Here is a 20,376-nt window from a genome sequence, read left to right on the forward strand (position 1 = left end):
TTCCTCCAGACGTGACACTCGGCATTCAGGCCAAATAGTTCAATCTTGGTTTCACCAGACCAGAGAATCTTGTTTATCATGGTCTGAGAGTCCTTTAGGTGCCTTTTGGCAAACTCCAAGTGGGCTGTCATGTGCTTTTTACTGAGGAGTGGCTTCCGTCTGCCCACTCTACCATAAAGGCCTGCTTGGTGGAGAGCTGCAGAGATGGTTGTCCTTCTGGAAGGTTCTCCCATCTCCACAGAGGAACTCTGGAGCTCTGTTGCTCCCCCGATTGCTCAGTTTGGCCAGCTCTAAGAAGAGTCTTGGTGGTTCCAAACTTCTCCCATTTAAGAATGATGGAGGCCACTGTGTTCTTGGGGACCTTCAATGCTGCAGAAATGTTTTGGTACCCTTCCCCAGATCTCTGCCTCGACACAATCCTGTCTCGGAGCTCTATGGACAATTCCTTCGACCTCATGGCTTGGTTTTTGCTCTGACATGCATTGTCAACTGTGGGACCTTATATAAACAGGTGTGTGCCTTTCCAAATCATGTCCAATCAATTGAATTTACCACAGGTGGACTCCAATCAAGTTGAAGAAACATCTCAATGATCAATGGAAACAGGATGCGCCTGAGCTCAATTTCGAGTCTCAAAGCAATGGGTCTGAATAAGGTATTTCTGTTTTATATTTTTTATAAATTAGCACAAAAAAATAACAACTGTTTTCGCTTTGTCATTATGGGGTATATTGTGTAGATTGAGAATTTAATTTTTTTAATCCATTTAATAATAAGGCTGTAAGGTAACAACATTTTGAAAAAGTCAAGGGCTCTGAATACATTCCGAATGCACTGTACCTGTTGTTTGAAGGGTGAATTTAGCTTTTTAAATAACTAATTGTCGCTCTGGATAAGAGCGTCTGCTAAATGACGTAAATGTAAATGTAAATGTAATTGTTAAAAAGCTCTGAAGGATGTGTACAAAACACCCATTTGCAGAATTGAATGTGTGGCACACACAATTCAAGGAAATGGGTGAAGATCAAAACTGATAAAATCCATTGGAAATTATTGAACTAATGTGATATAGAAAATCAATGGTTTGTGTGGTACACCAGTACAGCCCAGCAGCTTGCCTCCAGAGCACAGAATAACACATCTGGCTGCATGTTGAACATCATACTGACACCTAGTGGTTTAAAGTCTTCTATGATGTATCAGTATTCCTGTTGAATGGGAAACGTGAGCACTGGAAGCTTGTGGTAAGACATATTACATTAGGATTCTGGGCAAAGAGCATTGTAGCGACCTTAACTTGTAACATTTGGAAGGAACACAATTTATTTCCAGACTAATCACTTTATTAGGTGATATTTACGCTCTATGTTAATTCAGGATACTGTGAATTTTGTTTTTGAAACAATGACCACACTCTACACCTGAATTCATTAGCAAATTGCATAGATTATAGGCTACACTACCTTAATATATATATATTTTTTTTTACATTTTAGTCATTTAGCAGACGCTCTTGTCCAGAGCGACTTACAGTTAGTGAGTGCATAATTTTTTTTTCATACTGCTCCCCCGTGGGAAACGAACCCACAACTCTGGCGTTGCAAACGCCATGCTCTACCAACTGAGCTTCACAGGACTAATATAGAGAAAAGACATGCACCAAAATGAATTTTAAGAGACATAAAGGTTCTACAGCTGCACCATCGAGAGCATCCTGACTGTTTGCATCACTGCCTGGTATGGCAACTGCTCGGCCTCCGACCGCAAGGCGCTACAGAGGGTAGTGCGTACGGCCCAGTACATCACTGGGGCCAAGCTTCCTGACATCCAGGACCTCTCTACTAGGCGGTGTCAGAGGAAGGCCCTAAAAATTGTCAAAGACTCCAGCCACCCTAGTCATAGACTGTTCTCTCTACTACCGCACGGCAAGCGGTACCGGAGCGCCAAGTCTAGGTCCAAGAGGCTTCTAAACAGCTTCTACCCCCAAGCCATAAGACTCCTGAACATCTAATCAAATGGCTACCCAGACTATTTGCATTGCCAAGTCTAGGTCCAAGAGGCTTCTACCCCCAAGCCATAAGACTCCTGAACATCTAATCAAATGGCTACCCAGACTATTTGCATTGCCCCCCCCACACACATCCTAACCGGTGTCCCGCACATTGACTCGGTACCGGTACCCCCTGTATATAACCTCGCTATTGAATTATTTTTTACTTTTATTTCGTATTATTTTATATTGTATTTTATTGTGTGATTTTTTTGGGGGGTATTCTTTCTTAAAACTGCATTGTTGGTTAAGGGCTTGTACGTAAGCATTTCACTGTAAGGTCTACACCTCTTGTATTCGGCGCATGTGACAAATAACATTTCATTTGATTTGAAAGGGAAACTGTTGCCATGACTATAGTATGTCCACAGTATTACAGGCTTCTGATCTAAACTTGTGCCTCAAATAGAGATACTAAATGCTCCAATGGCAGCGATATTAAACACATACCAGACAGTGGGCAATAATACAGTATCCTGAGTGAGTTGTGCTCAGATAGATGCTGCTCTTCCAGCTGACAGTGTTGTTGACAGAGCAACATGCAGGCAGACAGGCAGGCTAGGTGTTAATAGACAAAGACAAATGTCTGGTCCATGTCTTTTTTTATTCTGTTGGGTCTCACCTTACCGCTGGCTCTTCATCTACGAGAGGTGACGTGAAAGCAAACACTTTGATACCGAGCCATTGTGGTACAGACTGAGGCTGCTCTCAGGGCTGGTAAATCGTTCTGGATAAGAGCGTCTGCTAAATGACAAATATTTAATGTAATGTTTCCCGGACACAGATTAAGCCTTGTCCCGGTCTAAAAAGTTATTTAAATGCATGCTTCAATGCATGCTTTTTGGTCCAGGACCAGCGTTAGTCTGTGTCCGGGAAACTGTCCGAGCATGCATGTTTTTAATGTAGAGATGCTATTCCATTTCTAGTGGTCTACCATATGAGACTCGCTTTTTACTCAAATGAGTCAAAACGTGGGATAGTGACCCTTCCCTGGTGATGTGCAGAGAACTCTCTCTCTCTCTGCTGTCAGTTGTAGGGGGGAGGTAGGGGTGAGGATCCTCCCTCCTGGGTCCCCATAGTTCTGCATGCTGGGCTGCTGCAGTCCTGGAGGACAAATAGAGTAGATAAATGAATGAAAACTCACAAAGGTTACCATCTATGCACTGTATATTGTGTATTTTGTTTCGTAAGGTTGACGTAAATAACGTGGCCAGCAATACAGGGCATATCACGACAATACCACTGTCGTCCAGACTTCTCTGCCACACTGCCTGACTGCTATAGTGAGAGCTGAACTGAGTGACATTTGGGTTGAGTGAGGTCAGAATCTGAGCATGTATTAGAGGAATGAATATGAATAAGCAGCATTTCTCTTCAACAGCTCAGTTTCAATTGGTCCACTCAGGGACATAGATCTTGGTGCAGCACTGAACTAGAACATATCACGTTTTAAACCTCAACACAGAAAACACATGGAATATTAGTGTCATTATGTTTTACTCTTCTTCCCTCCAGAGCCAGAACATGAAATATTAATACCCATATTTCCAGGTCACTGACTAGAGGGGCTAGTGTGTGTGTGTGTGTGTGTGTGTGTGTGTGTGTGTGTGTATGTATGTGTCAAAATAGCAAGGATGTGTTCAGAGAGTGACATCATCAGCCAGAATGGATCCAAGAAGCAGACCCAGAGTTAGTCCAAAATTGCACCCTATTCCATTCATAGTGCACTACTTTTGACATGAACCCTATTTGTAGTGGACTATATAGGGAATAGTGTGCCATTTGGGATCCAGAATCAGAAAAAGAGAGTCAATCACTGTACTGTATGAGATCAGAGACAGTGTTCCTTTCTGACCAGATTCATTTTGGAGGACTGGAGTAAGCTGAGAAAAGTTCCTTTGTAATGTGCTATGTATAAATGACTGCACTGAGTCTGGAATAGTGGGAGATGAAAGGAGAAAAGGAAATAAGTTGATGGGGGAGTGGGAGATAAAATAGAGAAGATGTGGGGTATTGAGTAAGAAAAGAAAAGGGATATTGAGTGAGGGGAGAAAGAATGGGAGAGGGACTAGAGGTGGAGGAAGTCCATATGGGACTCACCTGGAGCTGTCATTGGGTGTCTGGTGAATGACACATTAAAGATGTCTTCGGGAAGGGGGGAGGGGTACATGCGTCAGCGGATAAAGAACCCCGCCCCACAGCAGAACAACATGCCCATCATCAGCAGTAGCCTGCAAACACAGACAGCAAAACGTACATAATACACGTTCCTTAACCATCAATTCGTGGCCTTACATAGCCAGACTAAGAGATAAAAGAAAGAGGTCATGAAAGGAATAAGAAAGAGCTTCAAGGTGTTCTGACTTTCGGGAAAATAGACTTTCAGGCATTGAGTCCACTGTGATATCAGTGGCAGTCGTTGAAAGAACTCATGGGCTCAATTTACTGGACTGAGAGGGTTCATCCTTGACAGTCAGACAGTTATACTACACTAGTATATGAATACCTTAATAGCCCAATATTTATATTAATTGGATTGGCTCTGTCTCTGAATGTTTGAAAAGGCTGAGGGACCTTTCTTTGTCTGTTCTGTCTGCATAAAGTCCTTTCATAAGCCTTGTTTATACCTGGTGCTAATGTAGCACATGGGGATGTGTGAAACTTACTCCTCAGCCTGAAGTGTCCCCACTTGCGCCAGCGAATAGCTACAGTAGCTTTCCGTGTGGCGCCGACAGGTAATAAGACGCTTCAGGAGGGCGGTCACGTGCTAGCAAGGCAGAGATCCCGAGTTCGCGCCAAATCGGGAGGAAGTGGTACTCACTAAGCAAGCAGCGTGACGTCCTCTACAGTGGTGCTGTGACCCGGATCTACAGTTGCGCTCAGGTCAATGCTGTGGTCGCTGTTGTGTAAGTTTAAGGGGTGAATGTAGCATATGGGGATGTATGAAACTTACTCCTCAGCCTGAAGTGTCCCCACTTGCGCCAGAGAATAGCTACAGTAGCTTTCCGTGTGGCGCCGACAGGTAATACGCTTCAGTAGGGGGGTCACATGTGCTAGCAAGGCAGAGGTCCCGAGTTCGCGCCAAATCGGGAGGAAGTGGTACTCGCTAAGCAAGCAGCATGATGTCCTTTACACTTACATGCATCCTTTGTCCTGATCTTATCCACATTTTGATTGTGCCCATATTTTCAGATGTGTCTACACATGGTATTAAAATGTATCTCATATTCATCCACTGTGTCCACATAGTGATAATATTTATTTATTCAGTGGTGATTTTAGCATGTAAATCTTGGTGGGGCAAACAAACAAAAACATTTGGGGGATGCATGCCAGCAAAGCCACTAAACAATACTATTGTACTATAACGGTGACAAACTGTTCCCACAAACTGTTAGGGCCTACATAAAGCTGTCCCAACAGCAGAGTCCCAACAGCAGCCCCAACAACTTACCACTGCTACATCTGGCTATCAGAAGAGCCTTGTCTGGCAGCAAAACAGATCATTCAGCCTCATTTACTGATTTTAAAAAAACCATTGCTGATATGGCTGACTTGCTTAAACAAATTGAGATGTACAAACTATGGCATACGGGGACGACAAGTGGATAAGAGGCAATCCGTAATTTCGATTAAGACATTAATGAGCGAACTAGGACGGACGTAGTCAATATAACTATTTGTTCAGCACTTTTGAAATGTACAGTGACAGAATTCAGAACATGGGCCGTTCTTACAGTATTCTCCCTGTACACCAAGTCAGAACTGTAGGATAAATAAAGGGGGCATATAAGCAGACAATGAAAGCTCTTACAATATTCTGTGATTACATTTCTCTAAAACAGGCCATTGACTACATGTGCACCACCAAGTCAGAACAGTAGCCGAAATTAAGAGGGGAAAATATACCAAATTATTAGGGTGAGGCACATGGGTTACTAACAGTTTACTACACAACATTCACTTAATATGACTTTCTTAGCTACAGTATACATATCTCTCTGGCATATTACATCATTTATGCAGCATCATACAACATTTTTGGACTCACCTTGTTGTGCTGTGCTCACTTGATCAGGAAGGTGGCGCGGCGGTCCTTCGTGGGCTCTATTTTGTCATCAAACTTTGGCATCAAAGTCTGGCATTCTCTGGATTTATGGTGCTTTCAAGACAACTGGGAACTCTGAAAAAAACCAGGTTGAATCATGATGACGTCAGTGATCTTCAGGTCGTAGCTCTAGAAAGAGGTCCGAGTTCCCGACTTACAATTCCGAGTTGGATGACCGTTCAAAACGTATTTTCCCAGTCGGAGCTTGTTTTTTCTCGAGTTCCCAGTTGTCTTGAACTCACTGAAGTCAGATTTCCCAGTTCAGAGTTAACAGTTGTTTTGAGCGCAGCATAAATCTTGCTTGATTGACAGCATGGCCAATATTGAATGTTTATCATTTTAAGCTTGGAAAAGAGACCCTTAAACCCAGACTTGGGACCACAAAACCACTCCACTGAATAGCAGGCTAGTGATTGCTTTGCAATGCTGCAGTTAGCCATTGATTCCTTCCAAACCACTCAATGTTGAATTTGCGATTTCCAACTTGTTGTGTAATGTTTATGGCCAATGGCCGATGAGCACCGATACGTTTTACCTATACTTTCTCTTCATTATTTATCTTTGTATGACAAGGATTAAAAAAGATTTGCCAGTAGATTGTCAACTTGATTCATGATGACTGCCAGCTAAGATTTTGAAAGTATGATGTTGACATGATCAATCCAATCAAAGCTACTGTAGATATAACGTGATTTGACATCATTTTAACTATGGCCAATGACCTTGAGTCTTCTTGGATGGGCACTTCTAATGTAACTCTATGGCAGCACCAACGGGGCTTGAATTTTCGAGCTCTACCCTTTTGGCGGTGACGTAGTGTCCCCATGAGTAACAGAACACTGAGCCAATCACGACGCAACTAGAAAACATTACCAACCGCTACACTCTGTATTTTCCGCTGGCTGTCCCACCACCACAGAAAGCACTGAGCTAGGCTGAAACTCTTGCATTTTGGAGCTGGCTTACTCAAGAAAGCAAAAAATAGACCATGTTTGCATGCGGCTTTATCAACTCTTTATCAAGATTATTTTTGCATTCTTGAGTAAGGCAGCTCCAAAATGCAAGTGTTTGCAAACTGAAATGTGACACGTATTAATGCCAAAATAACATGCAAAACAGGCAATCCCCCCCGCCCCCTCCAAAAAAGGGGGGGTTGCCCCACCTGCCCTGAATGACGGGTCACCACTGCATAAGACAATGGTGCCACCTGTCAATGGTTTTAGAGGGCGGGATAATTCCGATTTTAAATGGTTTCACTGTCCAGATCTGTCTACACTTGTGAGATATCCAGACACAATGGGTGCCTAACTACCTCCAGAGGTGGTCAGGAAGATCTGATCACAATCAGAACACAATGCGTCTTTTATTTTAATTGTTTTGTTCTTCATCCTAAAATATAGTACAAGGACCTTTCTCTCAAACTGGTGTACTGAACTGAAGAACAACCCAAAGTCAAGTCAATGTTCCCTCTAAACTGCGCGCATTGCCGCGCACCTCCTCCAGTACTGCTGTGCTGAAGAAATGCCATGCGGCGCAGAGACGCAAGAGATTAGTTTGCACTATATATATCAACGTTTTTTCTCTGATCGAATCAACATTATATCAGTCCCTTTTCAATTAAACAAAACAAAACAAATCTAACTTTGCAAGATTGAGTCTGTGATTTTGTTATAGGCAGAGCCAGAGCACAACAGTGTATAATTCTATTGGCAGGGGTATGTGCTTTTCAGATCAGACCGTAGAGCCGCGTGTGTGTACATTTGTTGATATTCTTTGCTAGTTAGCAAAGTTATTAGCCCAGCTATAGATAAGTATAGGTCAGCAATTTAGAGTTACTTCTTCCTACAAGAGCACAAAACCTGTAGGCTACATTTCAAGCTGTCTTTGAAAATCCAGTCAGGTAAAAAGCATATGTCTTAATTAAAGGGGCAGTGTTGTATTTTGAGACAGGCTTGAATATGCAAATACGCAGAGGGGTAGCCTACATTGTCTAATTCTCTGTATGTTAATAATAATTAATTTTGTTTTGTAAAGTGGTTTCATACTACACAATACAACGCAATTTACAGTCACCTATTTGGCCCATGGTGTTACAGACCAAGTAAAAAAATCATTAATTAATGTCAAGCCCTTCATAATGTAAAAAGGTTTTTAAAAGTATCATGCAATGTAGGCCTGCATTGAACACCACATATAAGCTACTGTAGGCTATATCAAAGAAATCAAAAGCTATTTCCATGTGAAAATGCTATGGGATTTGCTCCATTGGTTTTGTTGGTAGGTCTACATTATGCTCAAATAGCCTATTGGCTACTGTCTAAAACTGTAAGGGTACAGCCTCAGTGTTCACTGTAAACACGCACCGGAAGTTGCACAAAATTCTCACAACGTTCAAGTTTCCGCTTACAAGACCTAACATTTGCTCAGTGCCCCAAAAAATTTGAGGGAGCATTGGTCAAGATGAACTTCTACGCTACACACACCACAGGCAGCCCCTTAATTGGGGAGGATGGGCTCATAGTAATGGCTGGAACGGAGTCAATGGAATGGTATTGAACACATCAAACACATGGTTTCCATGTGTTTGAAACCATTCCATGTACTTCATTCCAGCCACTATGAGCCGTCCTCCCCTCAGCAGCCTCCTGTGACGCACACACACACACACACACACACAGAGCAGTTTCTACAATGACTGAATTGCATACTAGGATAATGTCATAACAATAAAGCATTTCACTGTGAGCCAGTGTAGCTATTTTAAGCTACAGCAAGAAGCCCTCGCATGAGGGGCACGGTCTAAGTAGAAACAAAGGAGTTCCCAAAGGACCACAAACTCTATGAACAAACCAATGTATTATGCATAAATGCACACAAGTACATGCAGGGGGCAAGTTGGTGAGAGCAAGAGAGAGGAGAGGAGGAGATAGCGAAAAATACAGAGAGAAAGTAGATTGAGAAAAAGAGAGAGAGGAGGGAGGAGAGAAGTTAGACTGGCAGGCTAGTCTTGGGGGAACTCACCAGAAGTACCATAGTCTCTGGATGGAGAGGGCTCGGACACAGCACCGCGTCCCACAACAGTCCTCATATGACCGGCATCTACAACACACACACACACACAGAGGAAAATGTTTTTCCAATCACCAGCATCTAGAATACTGACTAAGAGAAGGCTTTTGTGCAAACAGTATAGTCCTCCAACATCCCTATCAAAACACATTAAGACAAATGGCAGTTCTCATAGGCAGAGTTCAATTTACAATACTGAGGGAAAAGTCTGAGAAAAATACCAAGTGGCCCAGTAAAATAGACACGTCAAGCAGATGAAATCTGCTCTGCGGTCTAAGATGAATATTAAGTAAACTATTGAGGTTGCACTGAGTTTAGTTCCACGTCCATTCATTTCAGTTTGTCTTGAGTCCCTGAGCTGAAGTTGGATAGCTATCTGAACCCCCTGCAGATCAATTGGCAGCATCTGTATACAGGAGAGCTGATGATGAATTGCTCTCTGTGACTTGACTAGTGTGTGTACGCCGCAGACACACACCCTGGCCCAGACACAAAAGGTTTTCTACGTCAAATATTGGAACTTTTAGGTAACAATTAATCATACTTAGTAAAAAATCACAAATAATTTTTATTGTAGGATAATCTGTTAGTTACAGTGTGATGTTCTTTTCTCTGTTGATGGGGTGGGGCTAATTGTGTGAGGCAGAGATGTGATTTGGCAGTTCCAGTCTTCAGATCTGCCCTGCACAGAGAGCAGCAGTGTCTGATGTTTTTCAAGGGCATATAGCAGCTTCAGTTTTAAACATGGAGGAGAGATTATTTATGGATCATTACAGATTTCAGAGAAATGTTCATCATCCACTGAGCTGCACTGAACGTTAAATCCTCTGGCTAAATTGACGGCAATCCACTTACATGACAAATCCTCCTCAACATTTGAAATACTCCCTCTCCTACTGTCAGTATTTTGTACTGTATTTCAACACCAGCAGTACTAAAAGGGTGAGAGCTACATTCCCAGCTTTCAGCATTAAAGTGATACTTCAGGATTTTGGCAATGAGGCCTTTTATCTACTTCCCCAGATTCAGATGAACTCGTGGACACAATTTGTAGGTCTCTGTGTCCAGTATGAAGGTAGTTTTGTGAGCCAATGCTAAATAGCATATGGGTCTCTGCTAGCATTCTAGCAGATACTCTTAACTTCCTTCATACTGGACACAGAGACATAAAAATGGTATCTACGAGTTCTTCTGACTCTGGGGAAGTAGATAAAGGGCATCATTGTCAAAATCCCGAAGTATCCTTAAGGCCATCCAGTACACAAGTCATTAGCAACACATCACTAGGGGCCCGATTCCGACTTAGGAAATTATGCCTTTCTTGCGCACTTCTCAGTAGTTGGTATTCAGACTTACCTTATGAAGGTGTGTAATGGGCATTGCAGGTGTGGTTCCCTTGCGCTCACTGAATAAATGTAATTCAACAGCTGTGAACTCTCCCACTTGCTGGCCAACAGTTTTTCTCGTGGCGTTTTCATTCAATAGGGTTTTCAGTACATATATGTTAAGCCATCCCTTTAAATACGGTGTACGTTTAATTAGAATTTAGTCGACAGACTAGAATACATCGAGAGAACAGGTTCAGAAAATAGGGATCAATGAAAGAAAGCCATCTAAATATATACATATTCGTCTCCGTTTCAACACCAACTAGTAGATTTAAAAAATACTCCGATCTTGTAGATTATTCATGCACATTTTAGGGTTAGGAAAGTATGTATGAATCATAAAAAAATGCTGGTTTGGAGAACCTTTAGCGATGAAATATATTGATGAATCAAAAATAGTGGTTTGAGTCATTCTGAAAATTGCCACATTCAGTTTTTAACCCATGGTAATGTTGGAAGATTAGTGTATATAGAATTATAATAGGGAGAATAGTGTACAATAGTAGGCTATACCCTCGTCTATTGCCTACGCTAACAATGGAACTGTGTGATGACACAGCCAAGTATTGTGCCATGCGTTGGGTTCAAACTGTTACAGTTTAGTCTGCACTCCGCTCCATAACGATTGAATTAGCCTAAATGTCTTTTTTTTCTATTATCAACTGTTACTAATGATCCTCAGCAACAACCACATGGCCGTGACGGTGTTCACAGAGTAAGCAATTGAAGGTAAACTAAACAATGTAACTAAATGGAATGATAATGTAGGCTATACCAGCTGAAGGGAATATGTGTTGTTATTAGGCCTACTGAATGTCGATACTGATAGTGGCTAATATTTAACATGATAGAAATAGGAAACAGAGAAAGTCGGCGTAGCCTATAATTAAGACATTCGAAAGTACCCATCCCTGCAAGTTAAAAAGCTGTACAATTACAATTCTGCATAATGGCACAGCATTTCATAAACTTTACTGTGGGAAAGTTGATATGTTGATATACTTCAGTTTACTGCCATATGACTGGTTTCACATTTGTCTCCAGTGATTATAAGGTAAAACAGATCTAAAACAAGTGTAATTTATATTTACAATTCCTTTATCCAAACGGATTACTCATTTACCTAGCTCCTTTCAATAGTTCTTATCAAGTTGTGAATTACAGTGCATGGAGAATACTGTTATTTCTATAAAACTAAATTAAGTAGATGCATTTTCCACTTGGAACCGGTAGGTTCTCTCAAACTTATTCATTGTTTCCTCTCGCGTAAAGGTGGTGGAATTATGAAGGAATGAAGTCAAGGTCAGAATACAGCATATTTGTAAACACACCTCCACCACACCTTAATTTCTTAGATCTCCACCCAAACTAATAGCAGGTCAATAGTATGCTATTCTCATGCTTAAGTTCAAGGTCAAAATACGCAAACAGTGCATAAAAAGGGAATAACGTTCCATTTACGCTCGCTTAACTCGTGTCAGATTTGGGGCCTAGGAAAGGGCATTGAGCTGAGCCAGCATTCTCTTAGTAGTGCACTATAATTCCACACAGTTTGCCTGCACTATACTGTATTTCAATAGATTTGTGTGTGCACTTTTTTTATAGAGGCAATGCAATCCAAATCCCCCAGTCACTGCGATAATGATCTCCTCTCTCTCCCACCATAACTCATTCTGACGCACCACCACTGTAGAGCATTTCTTAAAGCATAGTGGCCAGCCTAGTGGCCAACATGTCTTTATAATTTCAAAGACTTGATCTGAAGACTAATGCTTAGCCCATTTGTTAAATGATTTAGATCGAAATCAAAGATCTTCTCCAAGGTGATTTCTCAACCCAGTGGATGCTGTATGCGATTTTATTGGGAAAAGCTACAGCTTATTCTTTATTTCTCCTTGCCGCTTCGACGGCATGCTATTTGAATGACAGCCAAAATCAATCTTCTATTAAAGTGCAGTCATAGGCCGGTATTGACTCATTATAATTTTACCAATCTGAGTGATCTCTCTGTATTCATCCACATCCAGGGACCATTTTATTGAATCAAACACAACCCGGCCTTTATACAAGCCAGAGGGAATCAATAGACTGCACTCCTTAAGTTCACAAACAGTTTAATTTAAATGAAGGTTGAAAAATAAATATGAAGATGTGTTGTAAAATATGAATGTCTTAACAATTAATATAACGTATGCTGCAATGAAATGTTGTCTGTGTCCAGATCATTCTGTTACCCATGTGTGTGTACAGTATACTTACATGAAATAGATGGGGTAGCCTCCTTCAAAATACCAGCAGTACTTCTTGGAAGCTGTGCACTGTCCATGAGAAGAAGAAAACTGGTCATTGATTTATATTTGCTGGTAGAAGATCAGAGGGCAAGTCAGAGGGAAAATTAAGTGTTGGGCATTTAAGTAGGAAACTTGTCCACCATGTGAATTCCTTATAGTTTTATTTATCTGTGATGTGCCAGATGTGACCACCAAACAGGACTTGGTTGGCTTGTCATTAACACAGGTATATAAAATCACTTTATATTTGATGAACCAAACGTATATTACATGCAATGCTCTATGTTCAGAGGCCAACTCAAGATGATTGTAAACCACTGACTGCAAAGTCCAGACGAGACCAGAACCCACTCTGCCAACATACAGTTCAATGCAGCCTCTGTCAGACCAGGCCCAGCGCCTAATGTATAACAAGACTCTAAAATGAGGTACTGGAGAAAAACAGGCTGTGGACTCTCACTATTACTGCCCTCACTAGACATAATCACACTATTCCCCATGTGTTCTTTTCTGAGGCTCTGGCTTCTATGATGATGAGGATGAGACATCCCCTTTGTTTGATGTCCATCCATCACCATGTAAGGCATGTGTGAGCTGTGAGGCGAGCCAGCTAGCCTTGTTTGATGTGAGTAATTGTGGGAAACACTCCAGCCTAGATCTGCCAGGTGGATGTTTGTGTCCACGGTCAATTGCAGCTATCAGGGTGTCCCTTCCATTTACACTCATGGCAAGTGGACACAAAGGCAGCCCCTGAGCAGGACTGGAGCTCGCCTTTGGTCATCAGCAGAGGAGCTGGGCTCACGAACAAGACCACAAAGAGCTGTTTGTCACTGCGGTTAGCAGAGGAAGAGATGCCTGTGTGTGTGTGTGTGTGTGTGTGTGTGTGTGTGTGTGTGTGTGTGTGTGTGTGTGTGTGTGTGTGTGTGTGTGCGTGCGTGCGTGCGTGCGTGCGAATGAGTGAACTGTAGGTGTGCGTGAGTGCATGTGTCTGTTTGCATGTGCAGTAGGCTTTGTAAAATGGTATTGTGTGATCTATTTATTGTATCTTATTGGATGGAACCAAATGGTCAGAGGCAAGACAAGGCCAAACAAATTAATATTGTGGTATATGATACGATCCGGGCTGATGTAAATATGAGTCCAGTAAGACTGTTATGAATGGTGAGTTTCTCTAAATATTGTTTCATTTCAAGAATATAATATAGATATTAATACATTATGCACAGAATATAATTCAATATACCACGGATTTATGTAACCTTACATAACTGCCTAGCTTTCATAGGCCTGAATAGTTCTCAGTATCCCACAACTTCTGCAGCAGCAGGGCTCAGTGTTTTGTTGATGTTCAATTAACCCCAGGGCTATAATATTTGAGAGACCAACGAGACAGTTCCGAAGCTCGTCATACCATGGCCTAAACGTTTTAATGGAAGCAAAAAAAGGACAACAATTATTCACTTTAACATTTAATTTATTTTCTGACTAAATATCACTCACCTCATCTACTAACCAAAACAGAAATATGATTCCACACAGAACTGCCATCATTCACGAAATGTTAACTCCGCTCACGGACAGTAGCCTCCACCTAAATACCGTGATAGTCCAAAATTCATCAGACATGTTTAGAAATCACTCTTTGACCATCTCGTCGCATAGCGCGTTTGCAGTTTGGTGAGCCACCGGCCACGACTGTCCGATGTTAATGCGCTGTCAGTCGGTGCCATTGGTCGATACGGCTTCAGACAGTCAAGCAATTGGAGCTGATCTCTTCTTCACAGTTGAGTTTGTCACTATCTTTTGCATTAAATCGTATCGTACGTAGCGTATTCTTTTCACACATATACGTGTCCACTCTGTACACATACGCATAAAGATGATAATAAAGTATCCCGAGGAAAACTGCAATCAAGGTCGCAGAAACACTGCTTGAAAGCACTCGCAGACCATTAAACATTTTACATTTACATTTTAGTCATTTAGCAGACGCTCTTATCCAGAGCGACTTACAGTTAGTGAGTGCATATGACTCCACACTGTCACAAATTCAGTGTCACAACATTTTGATCACACAAATCATATGCAGACAGATCCAACAGTTTTAATACTGATTTATTTAGTTAATCCATAGAAATATATTGAATCGTCAAATTCTCTGTTGATGGCAGTTGGCACATTTTTGAACTAACAAAACTATACAGAACTATACAAAACATTGCTGTGTTCCTGAGCATATCTGTCCAGAACTTGTCTTGGGTCTTTGTGCAGTGTGCAGAGTTGATAAGCGCTTCCCTTCCTATCAGTCAGAAAATGGTGCAGTGTCATAAGTGGCTATTATGGCTGGGATGCACTGCGGGTGCTGATCATTCCAAATGCACATAATAGGAACCGTTAGGTCTCCAATGCCTTACACAAAGTAACTTGAAACTAGACCAATGACCAGGAAATTCATAATTGACATACAAATTATTAGTATATGCTCTAACATGACATCAAGAACAAATACATTAACACACATACAACAACTTCACAAATTTACTGGGAACAATATTGCAATGCAGGTAACAATGTTGTCCTCGTTGAATGAGTAGCTAGTTCCGCACTGAATTTAAACTGGTTTACATTCAAGCTTGATTTCCTTACCTACCCTTTTCTGAATTGCCTTCGAAGACCTTTGACTCGTTAGTGAATAAACTGCTTCTGTCAAACAAAGTAATCCGAACTTTTCCGCGGTGATATAACTGTGAAACAACTTCCATAACGGTCTCACGTGTTTGTTTGTTTTTTACTGCTTATGTGTGCATAGAACGTGGTGATTGGTGAATCAAGTCCACTCACGTGATGGACGTCTCGCGGGCAGTTATGTGGTTGGATTTTTTTGTTATAAAAACAAATAACGACATGCTGTGACACTAGGTAATGATGATGTTTTCGTTTCTTTACATAAAATGTCCACGTATGATTACATATATGTACAGTACCAGTCAAAAGTTTGGACACACTTATTTTTACTATTTTCTACATTGTATAATAATAATGAAGACATCAAAACAATGAAATAACTCATATGAAATCATGTAGTAACCAAAAAAGGGATAAACAAATCAAAATATATTTTAGATTCTTCAAAGTAGCCACCTTTTGCCTTGATGACAGCTTTGCAGACTCTTGGCATTCTCTCAACCAGTGTCATGAGGAATGCTTTTCCAACAGTCTTGAAGGAGTTCCCACATATGCTGAGCACTTGTTGGCTGCTTTTCCATCACTCTGCAGTCCAACTAATCCAAAACCATCTCAATTGGGTTGATGTTGGGTGATTGTGGAGGCCAGGTCATCTGATGCAGCACTCCATCCCTCTCCTTCTTGGTCAAATAGCCCTTACACAGCCTGGAGGTGTGTTGGGTCATTGTCCTGTTGAAAAACAAATTATAGTCCCACTAAGCGCAAACCAGATGGGATGGCATATCGCTGCAGAATACTGTGGTAGGCATGCTGGTTAAGTGTGCCTTGAATTCTAAATAAATCACTGACAGTGTCACCAGCAAAGCACCCCCACACCATCACACCTCCTCCTCCATGCTTCACGGTGGGAACCACACATGCGGTGATCATCCGTTCACCTACTCTGCGTCTCACAAAGACACGGCGGTTGGAACCAAAAATCTCAAATTTGGACTCATCAGACCAAAGGGCCGATTTCCACCGGTCTAATGTCCATTGCTCGTGTTTCTTGGCCCAAGCAAGTCTCTTCTTATTATTGGTGTGCTTTAGTAGTGGTTTCTTTGCAGCAATTCGACCATTAAGGCCAACAGTTGATGTTGAGATTTGTCTGTTACTTGAACTCTGTGAAGCATTTATTTGGGCTGCAATTTCTGAGGTTGGTAACTCTAATGAACTTATCCTCTGCAGCAGAGGTAACTCTGGGTCTTCCTTTCCTGTGGCGGTCCTCATGAGAGCCAGTTTCATCACAGCGCTTGATGGTTTTTGCGACTGCACTTGAAGAAACTTTAAAAGTTATTGAAATGTTCTGTATTGACTGACCTTCATGTCTTAAAGTAATGATGGACTGTTGTTTCTCTTTGCTTATTTGAGCTGTTCTTTCCATAATATGGACTTGGTCTTTACCAAATAGGGTTATCTTCTGTATACCACCCCTACCTTGTCACAACACAACTGATTGGCTCAACTAAATTCCACAAATTAACTTTTAAGAAGGCACACCTGTTAATTGAAATGAATTCCAGGTGACTACCTCATGAAGCTGGTTGAGAGAATGCCAAGAGTGTGCAAAGCTGTCATCAAGGCAAAGGGTAGCTACTTTGAAGAATGTAAAATCTAAAATATATTTTGATTTGTTTAACACTTTTTTGGTTACTACATGATTCCATGTGTTATTTCATAGTTTTGATGTCTTCACTATTATTCTACAATGTAGAAAATAGCAAAAATAAAGAAAAACCCTGGAATTAGTAGGTGTGTCCAAACCTTTGACTTGTATTGTATGTGTTTCTGTCATTGTCTGGGCATTGTGAACACAAAACTCCCCAGGTTCGCTTGTCAGTATTCCCGCACCACACACTAGACTACTGCAACACCGTTAACCCCTGCCATAGCCCCTCACATTAGTGCCACAAAAGAGAGAAAATGATGATGTGCAGGTTCGCAGAAAAAACGTTTGCTGTTTTTCGATATTGATTAGAGATTGTCAAGGATGCACAGAAATTCCAAAAATATGTGTGGAGTTTTTAGTTCAGATTATTTGTTTGCAATATGTGATCTATAGGCTAAGAGAAATTACTAACTGTTTTTTCGATTGTGGGGTTTGAATAGTGTGAGAAGACGACAACATATTTGGTAAGAATCACAACATATTGTACAAAATATTTCTAGCTCTTGGGTGTACAATTTTCAATTACAGCGTTATTTAATCTGCAGTTATTCTTCTACTATTTATTCTATTACCAAATAATATTTACATGTTAATAGTATCTTCTGATTACAATTATTATGTCTCACCTTTTATTAGCTTCCAAAATGTAAGTAGGTATATGGTATATCTAGCTGTAAGATAACACATTCTGATGGAATGGCTTGTCCTGCATGTGAATGCAAGGAGGACTTGGACCTCAAAATAGGTGAAGTGCATTGGCAAAAGAGTTGAGTCCTCATTCAAAGACAAGGGCAGTGTGAATACAAAGAGAGCTGAGATCTTAGGCTCTTTTTTTTTTACCACAGAGTTCACTTTAAAGAGGACTGAGATCGGTAATATTAAAGAGGACTATATGTGAAAACACCCTAAATGTTTATGGTTTATATAAGGTCTATGGTTAAGACTCCTTTAGTCCTGACCTAGATGAAGGTCTGAACTCTATTTTAAAAGTACTGAATTAATTCTTCATTTAATTTCGTTGTAATAATCTTCGAACGAAATGCTTACAACGGACTACAAGATAGCCTAGGAAATTCGTTCAAGCAAAGCTATCTGCTACAGTGCTGTCCTTGGTTGCGCTTATCCTCCACGACTGTAATTGCACTTTGAATACACTAGAGAGCGATGTTGCCACAAGATCCCAAGCTAATGACCCTGAAATTAATATGGTGATCATTTTTATAAATAAATTGAAAATCTGTACATGTGTGAGTTCTTCAGTGGGTTTTCAGTGAAGTATTGTGTTTGAAGTAGTCTGTCTTGGTCTTTGCTGGTCTTCTCTGTGTCTCTGGATCTGATACAGTCAAAACGGTGGGTTCGGGCCCATTCCGTTTTATACTCGGTGGACTCGGCATCGACTCGGACTCGGGGGGCTTCATACGGGCCGAGCTCTTCCCGAGTCAGGCAGAATCACATTAGGCTACTCTTGGTTCAGGCTAATCTTGCCCGATTACCTTTTTCAGAAGTAGGCCATATGTGGTTTTTATTCGGCAGGTAATGGAAGAATAAAAAAACGAATTAATGTAATAATTTCACCTTGAATTTGCTGGATCATTTGCAAGCTAAAATTCGGCCCATTAGGCTATTAGATGGAGAAGGACCGGTAGAATCTATGCTATAAATTAATTAGATTTTACTACAGATTTTATTTTAAACCCCACTCACACTAATTCTATTAATTTCAGTCCTTCGGACAATCCTGGCTTAATATAATGGCAATAGCGATTTTTAGACATATAAATTACTGTGGCCACGTTAATTATAGGACGACTTGGAATAGCTACATGATCCACGACTGACAGCACATCTCAGTGTCAAAGGCTATAGCCTATTTTTCTATAGTAGGCCTATCTGTAAACGCCGATACATCCTGACAAAATACACCATATGAGTGGCCTAATGTAATTTTCTGGACCTTGTAAACTGTCGAGAATAAACCGCTAACTGATCCAAATGGTTGTATAATCAGGGCTTTATTTCGGCAAGAAACACAAAAGGACGTTTGAGCGGTTATTCAAATGATCCTACATCATTGCAGTTTACAGCCTAGACAATAATTGTGTACTAACAATAATACATTCCTCATCGCACTGTGATGTTGTAGCCTAGGAGGTATAATAATTGTATTTTCTAAAATCGTAGGCCTAGCAATAGTGGCGTGTGCCCGGCGACCGCAGAGCGCAGCCTGGAGGAACGCATGTCTTCCATTTGATAATCTGCTACGTAGGCTGAAGGAGTGATGCAGCCTACAACCATGTATGTTGAATTATTGCAGTAGCCTATTAAACTCGTACAAATTTAGTCTATAGCCTATTAAAATAGCTAAATAAATAACGACCATCACAGTCAATGGAATAAATAATGGCGCTAGAAACGTCATGATTGTGGGTTCGATTCCCAGGGCCACGAACTGAAAATGAATGCATGCACACTGTAGCTTTGGATAAAAGCGTCTGCTTAATGTCACATTTATTATTTTGCCCACCTCATATTTGTGAGACATCGAACATTTTCCTGCATGGAACTTTTGACAGTAGCTATGGGCTGTCTGCGCATTCTGAGAAGACAGAAGAAAAATAAAACAGCGTATCTAAACCGGGTAAGTTATTAATTGTATCACCAACTGTGTAACTTTGTAATAGTGTTTCTTTGTCATAACCCAAGGTTGCATGCCACATTTTTGCTGAACCGAAACTAAGTTTAATTCAAGATTGAGACCTCACATCACCAAGTCAACAACAATATGCTACTATTTCCTGTCTGTGTTACAAATCTGTGATTGTAATTTTCAACATAGCAAATAGCAGCATATATTGGCAATTGCCAACATCAATGCTTGCTGAAGTATCCATAACAGGGAGCTATCATTACCACTAAAAGAACCAAAAACACACGATCCAGCAACGGTTGCCTCTGCTGCCCGAGCCGTCTACTTCGCAGCTCGAGCAGGACAAAAAGTTCAAAACAGGTAATTGTAGCTATTGTATTTGTAGTAGTGTTGCTAATTACATTGTGACATTGTAGCTAGTTTCATTTCT

The 20,376-nt window shown here is 41.0% G+C and overlaps 1 pseudogene across 1 annotated transcript; it reads right to left on the reverse strand.

Moving 5' to 3' along the window:
• Positions 1–3,014: 3,014 nt before the first annotated feature.
• Positions 3,015–14,454, reverse strand: LOC311146243 (WW domain binding protein VOPP1-like; annotated as a pseudogene). The gene is made up of 5 exons: positions 14,407–14,454; positions 12,875–12,933; positions 9,180–9,257; positions 4,151–4,281; positions 3,015–3,154 (listed from the first exon to the last, which is right to left on the reverse strand). The product of its transcript is annotated as a WW domain binding protein VOPP1-like (transcript).
• Positions 14,455–20,376: the final 5,922 nt, after the last annotated feature.

This window comes from Coregonus lavaretus (assembly GCF_964263955.1).
Source record: "Coregonus lavaretus genome assembly, chromosome: 19".
NCBI lineage: Eukaryota > Metazoa > Chordata > Actinopteri > Salmoniformes > Salmonidae > Coregonus > Coregonus lavaretus.